Genomic DNA, 9,136 nt, shown 5'->3' with positions numbered 1-9,136 from the left:
TTCTTGGAGATAATCTCCGACCGCATGGGCAATATACGGCCGTGCATTATCATGCATTAAAACAAAATTATCGCCTACAAATTGGCCAAATGGCACAACATGATCAGCCAAACATTCATTTATATACCTATCACCTGTTAGTCTTCCATTTTCAACAAAAACCAACTCTGTACGAGTATCCGTACACACCCCTGCCCAAACCACCACTCCACCACCTCCATATGGCACATTTTCGGAAATGCAACATTGTGAAAATCGTTCTCCCCTCCTTCTCCAAACTCTTTCACGTCCATCAGGTGAGCACAGATTGAAACGGGACTCATCGATGAACAGAACACAGCTCCACTGTCCATTTCTCCAATCCCTGTGATCATTTGCAAAACGCAGTCGTTCAACTCGATGCATCCTGAGATGTCTGGGACCAGTTGCAGGTCTACTTGATATCAGTCCACTTGCTTTCAACCTCCTTCTAACTGTTTTGGCCGAAATTGGGCGTCCATGCATGTTAACAAATTGCTGGGCTACACTAGTAGCTGGCAGGTTGCGCTCCCTAAGAACTCTCAACACCATATACCTGTCTTCATTTGGATTTGTAGCTCTTGGACGACCCGAACCTGGTCTTCTGGTATATTCTAGAGTCTCTCTATGCCGTTTTATGGCATCATGGGTTGTGCCTCTAGCCATATTCATAACATTTTTTAAAGTAACGTACACTACGTCCATCATCGTAAAGGGCTACAGCTCGAGCCACATCTTCAGGTTGCATCTTGTCTTAAGATAAATGTTACAACCCCACTTAAACTCAGAAAATGTAAAAATAAAGAAATAACGATAATGAAGCACAAAATGGTTGAGACAAAATTGTTATAGCTGAGACTCCGAAAGCAAAATTGGAATATTTGGTTGTAATGGCTTGTTTATAAAACAAAAAACAATCAACAATTTATACACGTCTTCATAACAACAGATGGCGACCATAATATTGTATGAGAAGATAATGTTTTACAAAATACCAGCAAATATTAGAGTGTCCGGTTTTTTTTGTCCCTGAGTATATTATATTGGTTGAAAGTTCATAGTTTTTCTATGTAACCAATTAGAATTAGAGTCTGGCTAGGCGGAAGAGAAGGCCTACTACCTTCAGCTCTGCCAGATTAAATAAATAAATTATTATTATTATGTTTTTTTTCAAATATTTAACAATCTCCTATTCGTTAACTATCACATCCATCCTGTATTTGTGGTAATTTCAGTATGCCGCTACCTTATGTATTTAATATTCTGGTATTTATTGTATATGTGGAAAAGGAAACGTAAAGCTTTGCTTTGGGCGCTCCGTCATGTCTACACAGAATGTTAATTGCTGCGTGTGCTGAATTAGTATGAACATAAAGTAGCAAGTTGGAGCTGAACAAAGCTCTACTTAAAAATGAGGAACATTAAGCAAGTCTTTCATACAACCCAAAAGCATTCTTTACTAAAAATGCCGGCGATTTCAAAGCATTATTTCGTAGAAAGAGATATTTTAAAGCCACGAATTGCAAAACAGCTTCTGTTTTGAGTTAGACTTATGTAGTCACTGGAGAAAATAATTATTCTTTCGTTGCAGTTCGTGCGTAATAAATTAAGTAAGCTGGAATTCTTAACAGGAATAAATCTAACAAACGATCCTCCCTCGGATTTATTTCAGGACATTAGTGGTGCTATAGCTAAATGTTGTATAGCATGTAACTCCAAAATATTCAGCAATATTTCAGTGCCAAAATGTAAATTCCCATGCGTTCTTAACCTTAATATAGTAGGTTACAAGATGAATTAACTTAAGCATAAATTAAAATAGTCCTAAGTCATTAAATAATGTCATTCGAGTCTCGTACGAGTTCTACACGTGTTTACTTGAGTTTGTACATGGATCATTCAATAATTAGTGGTAACAATGTTTGTATGTGGCGCTATCAGCGGTAAATGATGCAAGCTGATAACAATGAGAAAGAAGAGCGTCTGATGTGTGTTATCTGTGAGTTTGAAGACAATAATCTCATTTATAATATATCGACACAGTCTAGTATATACAGTCACGAAGCTCAATACGTAGTAAATATGCATCCATAGATAGTTGCTAACCACTACGATCTCTAATATCGCCTCATTACAGACAATGCGAAATAGTGTCGGCACAGTCTATTGTTCCTAGCACCCTCACAACTCAAGCTTCGTGACTGTATATACTAGGCTCCATACATGGGCACAATTTTCGGTTACGTGAGGCACTCGATTTGAAATAGTTTGTTTACTAGGAGAGGAGACTGCAGAGTAGGATGGGAAATATAAACTGCTGTGACCTGCGTCACCTTATCGTAATCGCTAAGGCGGTCAGTGGCGAATTATTAGGAAAGCGCTTGGTTAACGTGAGAGACTCGAAAGCTTTTATTCAATTTCGCAAATTAATTGGGCAGCTTTAATCATAAACCTCTTTACTATTTCTCCATCATTGAATTGATTTAAATCACAGGCGAGAAATTGCGTAACTAGCCAATAATATTCCATCACGTTATCTACGTTTATTTTCTTAAATATTCTGGCATTTATCAAGATTACTTAATAAATTTGCACGTTCTGGACCTAAAATAATTTCAGAAAATCATATTTCGTTTTCTACGCACATTTGATATTTTTTTATAATTTTACTTGGAAATAATACGTACAAACAACATTTAATTCCTCGTACCGTTTAATGTAGGGTGTTTAAGGTATAATGTCGTATTTAGTATACTATGCAAATGTTAAGATATAAATTTTCTACGGAATAGTACGAAGAATAACATTTAATTTGTCTTACTTTCTAATTCAGCATGTTCTTTATGACATAAGGAGTAATGTCGTTGTATATTAAATTTATTAATGCCTAATAGGATTTTCGAGCATAACATACATCGTATGTTCTCCCCTTCTAAACAGCAAAAAAACTCTTCCTCCCATTTCTCATGAAATAATCGTTTTCTAACGCGTACACACTGCTTTGATAATGCCATCATGCCACCACTGATATTGCTTATGAAACTGATATAGAACCTGCCCACGCCTAGGAGCTACGTGAGGGAGGAACGGGGACTGTGAAGATGATGTCACTCAGAGCGATAAGCTCTGTGAAGGTCAGTGAGGCACAAGTTCTCAAGTGAGGCACGATGCCCATCTATGTACTAGACTGTGATATCGTCGTTGTTCCTGCAATAACTCCTATGTGCAAAATATGAACGTTTTCAGTAGGAAGAGAAAACACATTTATTCTTCTATGGCAGTAGTGCATAGGAGACTGTGAATTTTTACATTTTCGAAAGAAAGAAATAGTGTATGACTTGAGGCTTTCCCGGCGTTTGATGTAGAATAACTCTTCTCGGGTTCTCAGCCAGGTGAGTTCGAGATTTGCTTCCAAGCTTTCGATGGCTAGCTCTGCCACCTTCTTCAGGGAATGAAGTGATGTGGGACCATGTCTAGCCGGTATATATGCAATAGTAGGGCTTCCCGCTGCGGGCCAATCAGGAGCTAGTTCTCTAGCCTGCTACAGTCTCACTCCAAAAATCTTGTTCCTAAAGGGTGGTAATTTAGTACTCTGCATGGTATCCTTGTTTCATTTTTGTCTGTAATTTTGAGTTTTCTCTAAAATTGAGTCAATATTTAATTCTTTCAAAATTACCAAATTTTTCTTCTTGTCTAATCTAGTATAGGCAGCGGTTCTTCTTAAACTCATTCCATTGGCAGTGATTCCGTGTTCATCACATTTACGTATGGTCCAAGCTTCACTTCCATACATGAGAGCAGGTCTCGCCAATGTTTTAAAGGCTTTAATTCTTGTATGTGTTTTGGACAAGAGAAGGTTTGAAAATGTTAGTAATGATATTCATTGCATGGTTAAAGTAATTCAGGTTTGTAGAAATATCTTTCTCTTGTTCATAGCTCAAATGATAACCAAAATATTTAAAACATGATACCTATTCTACAGATTTATTATAAAGGCAAATTTTGCTGCGAAGATGATTTTTTCCTCAGAAATGAGTTGTAATTGGAAAACAGAACGTCGGAGGCCATCTTCAGAATCTGCTAATAATATTACATCATCTCCAAACAGTAATATGTCTAACTTTAAATACCTATTGATATTCAAATAACCATGTTTTGTCCTCTTCCAGTTTCTAGTCATATGATATTATATCCATGGGATAAACTACAATTTTGTCGAACACCTTGATTAATTGATTTACACTCTGTTTTGTTGTTTCCAGTACATACTGCAATGTAATTTTCACAATATAAATTATAGATTGCATTTATTAATTGGTTGGGAACATGATCTTCTTTCAGAATTTCAAATAACTTTTTTCTATTAACTTTATCAAAAGCCTTTTTAAAATCAATAAAAGCCAAATGTGTCTCTTTATTAAACTCTCTTTGTTTTTCTATTATCTTTTTGAGTATAGTACCTATCGGAACATGATGTACCCTTCTGGAATCGATTTTGTTCTTCCATTAATTTGGTTTCATGAAATATAGGCTATATAGTTTTTGTTTTAACAAATTTTTGTGTATATAATACTCTCCATTTAACGTTACTATTTCCTTAATTCCGTTCTATAAAAATGGTTTCAGGGTAAGGTACACGAGCTTCGGTAACACCGAGTGGACACGGCCAGCAAGTTAGTCAATAAATTATCAAAAAAGGTTTGTGAAAACTGACTTATGTCACTTTTTCCAAGCACTGCAGAATTATAGATTGCATTTATTAATTGGTTTGGAACATGATCTTTCAGAATTTCAAATAACTTTTTTCTATTAACTTTATCAAAAGCCTTTTTAAAATCGATAAAAGCCAAATGTGTCTTTTTATTAAACTCTCTTTGTTTTTCTAATATCATTTTTAGGGTATATTACCCATCAGAACATGATCTGCCTTTCTGGAATCCATTTTGTTCTTCCATTAATTTGGTTTCATAAAATGTAGGCTATATAGTTTTTGTTTCAAATTTTTTTTTGTGTATATAATACTCTCCATTTAACGTTACTATTTCCTTAATTTCGTTCTATAAAAATGGTTTCAGGGTAAGGTATACGAGCTTCGGTAACACCGAGTGGACACGGCCAGCAAGTTATTTCTTGTCTGTTGAAAGTTTATTAATGTAATTACATCTAATCCGCTAGGAACTCTCGACAGATGATTTCTGCTAACTGGATGAGTGTAGCTTGCTGGTAGTGGGGGGAAATGTTCAGTGGCGGCCATTAACAATGGAAGCTTGTTGTGTTCTCATTAGCGACTGCGGAATGGCCATGAGGACGAGCGCCGCTTGGGAGACGCTATGCTGGCGTTCCGGGGCGCTCTGTGTTATATAGCGACCGTCAGGGACCTGTCTGGATGAGCTCCCTGGTATGTCCGAGTTAGGAAACCAGCCCTTAAGGGTCTGTCTCTCAACTACCTCCCGGAGATGGGCTTCTGTCCACGTGCGTGGACACACATGCGCATATGGTACGTCATATTGACCGCTATCTCCCTAGCACCAACAATATCCTGTCTCCTGTCTATGTTTCTTGTTATGTATACAGATTTTCTTTACCCATTATTACGGTTGTGATTTTTTGGTATATTAACGAAATAAGTGAAATATTTGAAAACTTAATTGTCATTCTTGACCCCACTGTCCGTTTTGAGAAAGATGGTCAATAAGCCAATAACGTTAACGACGAAAAGAAGTCCATTTACAATCCATGTATTTCTCACTTCAGTGAGAGATACCAAAATGAATATTAATACATGGGAAGTGAAAGGACTTCTTTTTGGCGCTAGTGGAAATTCATTTAAGTTAACCAAAACCATTCTCCTTTCTCTTAAGCGGAGAGGATGGTATTTTTTGGTGAAAAATGAGTAAATTTTCAAAAAAATAAAATCTTTAAAATACTCTGTGATATGTGTGGAATGCATAGCATAACATTTTGTGGGTATTTGTGCCCTTATCGGATGTTGAGTCGCCAATTTTAAACTTCCTGCGTTATGGATTTTTAAATCACTCGCCCACTTTCATTGTTGTTTCCGGTAAATTAAATTTTCAAATTTTTTTTCTTTAAAATACTCTTTGATATGTGTGGAATGCATTGCATAACATTTTGTGGGTATTTGTGTCCTTATCGGATGTTGAGTCGCCAATTTTAAACTTCCTGCGTTATGGATTTTTAAATCACTCGCCCACTTTTATTGTTGTTTCCGGTAAATTAAATTTTCAAATTTTTTTTTCTTTAAAATACTCTTTGATATGTGTGGAATGCATTGCATAACATTTTGTGGGTATTTGTGTCCTTATCGGATGTTGAGTCGCCAATTTTAAACTTCCTGCGTTATGGATTTTTAAATCACTCGCCCACTTTTATTGTTGTTTCCGGTAAATTAAATTTTCAAATTTTTTTTTCTTTAAAATACTCTTTGATATGTGTGAAATGCATTGCATAACATTTTGAGGGTATTTGTGCCCTTATCGGATGTTGAGACGTCATTTTTAAACTTCCTGCGCTATGGATTTTTAAATCACACGCCCGCTTTTATCGGTTTCCAGTAACTTCATTTTTTTTTTTTGCTACATTGCCAGACAAAAATTGATATAATTTCTGAACTATTAAAGATACCTGCATGCAATTTAGAACACACATTCTTTAGACTATTAGGAAAATTTTCTCTGTAACAGAAGTTTGTTAATTGATTTCATTTTAAAAATACGTCTGTTTGATTGCAAGAAAGGAAATCAGAAAATTGTCATTCAATTTTAATTGTTTATTTTACAGACATAGGGACTAATATCAACATTCTGTTACAGACGGTTTGTAGAACATGCTTTTGCAAATACATTGCAAAAACCTGTTTGAATCTATCTTAAAAAACGGTTTAGATATATCGGTTTTAGTACAATCCTGCATTGGGTATATATATATTTTTTTTTCAAATTTGGGCCCCTAAATGTTTTTTTTTCAAAATCCGGAAAGTGAATGACATTTAATAGCGAAATGTCGCGAAAACTAATTATTTATAAAATAGCCTCATACTCACGAAATTTGTACATGAACACATTTCAATTTTTATTTATTTCAAATATACAGAATAAAGAAATATAATTACAAAACAAACAAAGAGAAATACAAATAAAGTAATACAAGTAATATAAAAAGAAGATACAGTATTATTAACAAAATTTGAGACCGAATGAGCAGCGCTCGTGCTCGGTCGCAGTTCAGATATAATATTAACATAAAAAATAATAATATAAATAAATAAGTAAAATAAAATAGGAACTAAAATATAATTACAGCGGCAATGGAATTATATAATATAATATTAACACTACAGAAGATTAATATCGCACGTGAAAAGTAGGACTAATATATATTTCAAAATTATAGAATACAAATATAATATAGGTTGATTAATTCATACACATAGGCTATAAATTTATTTAATCAAATTGAAGATATTAACACGTTTCTAATTTTCTTGTTATATGTTAGTGGGTTACATGTTAGAAGTTCTGGGTGTAATTTAGTTAAAGCATTGTACAACCGAGGGCCAAAATTTATGCTATGCTTTAGACCAGCAGATGTGAGACATTTAGGTTCTACTGATGTTGAATTAATATTTCGTCTTGTGTCATAATTGTGTGTCTGTAATGCAAACTTATTACGATTTTTATGATAACATTTTAACAGCGTATACTTATAAATTTGTTCAATATTAAATACATTAAATTCAGAATGAATTAATTTAGTTGGATAATCGAAACATTTCTTCAAACAAATTTTAATTATTCGTTTTTGTAATAAATTTAACGGACCAAGATTAATTTTTGTACTTCCACCCCATACAATTATACCATATTGAATGATAGACTGAATAATGGCCAAATAAACATTTCGTAGAACTCTAATAGGTAAGTAGCATCGAAGATTAACGAATTTATAAATAGTTTTACGAAGCCTCTTACAAAGATAATGTGATGAGGCCATTTTAAATTCTGATCAATAATGATACCCAGATATTTGACATACGTGGCTTCTTTCAAAGGTGGACATTTACAACTTTTGGGATCTAAACAATTTTCACTGTGTATTATTAGTCTATATTTATCGCTAAATTTTAAATTTTGAACACTGGCAGCTGTTAACGAAAAAGGAACTAAAGTTTTTTTTTTTTTTTTGTTTCATGAAATACTCGCGGAAACAAACAAATAAATTCATTCATATAATATAAAAAATTTAATTTGGCGTTTTCTGAGTCCTTGTTCAGCTGTAAACAGCAGTCTAACAACGTCTTTGCAGAGACCGAAGAGTTTGCATAGCCCCCTGAGTCCTGAGACATTTGCTGTTTTATTTTTGAAGTCCAATAAGTTATATACCAAATTTCAGAAAACGCCACTGACATGAGGGAAAAATGCAGAAAATATTCTGCAGATTACAGTTAGAGCACAAATGCAGGGATAGTATACTATACTTCGGGTCTCTGTACGTACACCTTATATCATAATCATGTATGAAATATGGTATAGTATACTATACTCTCAGGACTTAGGATGATAGGCTTGCTAGTTTTAATTTACAAGCTCTTTGAATCAAACGAGGAACACATCAGTTTTGCTCCGACATGTCTTCGATTACTGTGGTTTATTTTAACGAAGCTCGCAACTGCCGAGGTTATATCAGCGTTGCCGCTGTGCCGGAATTTCGTCCCGCAGGAGTTATTTTACATACCAGTAAATCTACTGACATGAGCCTGTCTCATTTAAGCACACTTAAATGCCATCAACCTGGGCCGGGATCGAACCCGCAACCTCGAGCACAGAAAGCCAGCGTTATACAGACCGCGCCAATGACATTTGAAGATATTTTATTTGAAATCAGTTAAGTAGGTTAATGGATCGGCCGGTAGTGAGTCAACGAGTAACTGAATCAGTCTAGTAATTTAATGAATCATGCAACGAGTCAATCAATAAACTATACTAGTAACTAACTCCATTACTAATTGAGGGGAGATTGAACACCGAATTTGGTCGAAAAATCGGATTTTTTTGTGTCTTTTATATTTCAGTACATCTAGAATATGATTATTAAATTA

This window comes from Periplaneta americana, chromosome 3, assembly GCF_040183065.1.
Source record: "Periplaneta americana isolate PAMFEO1 chromosome 3, P.americana_PAMFEO1_priV1, whole genome shotgun sequence".
Lineage (NCBI taxonomy): Eukaryota > Metazoa > Arthropoda > Insecta > Blattodea > Blattidae > Periplaneta > Periplaneta americana.
This window is presented reverse-complemented; position numbering follows the sequence as displayed.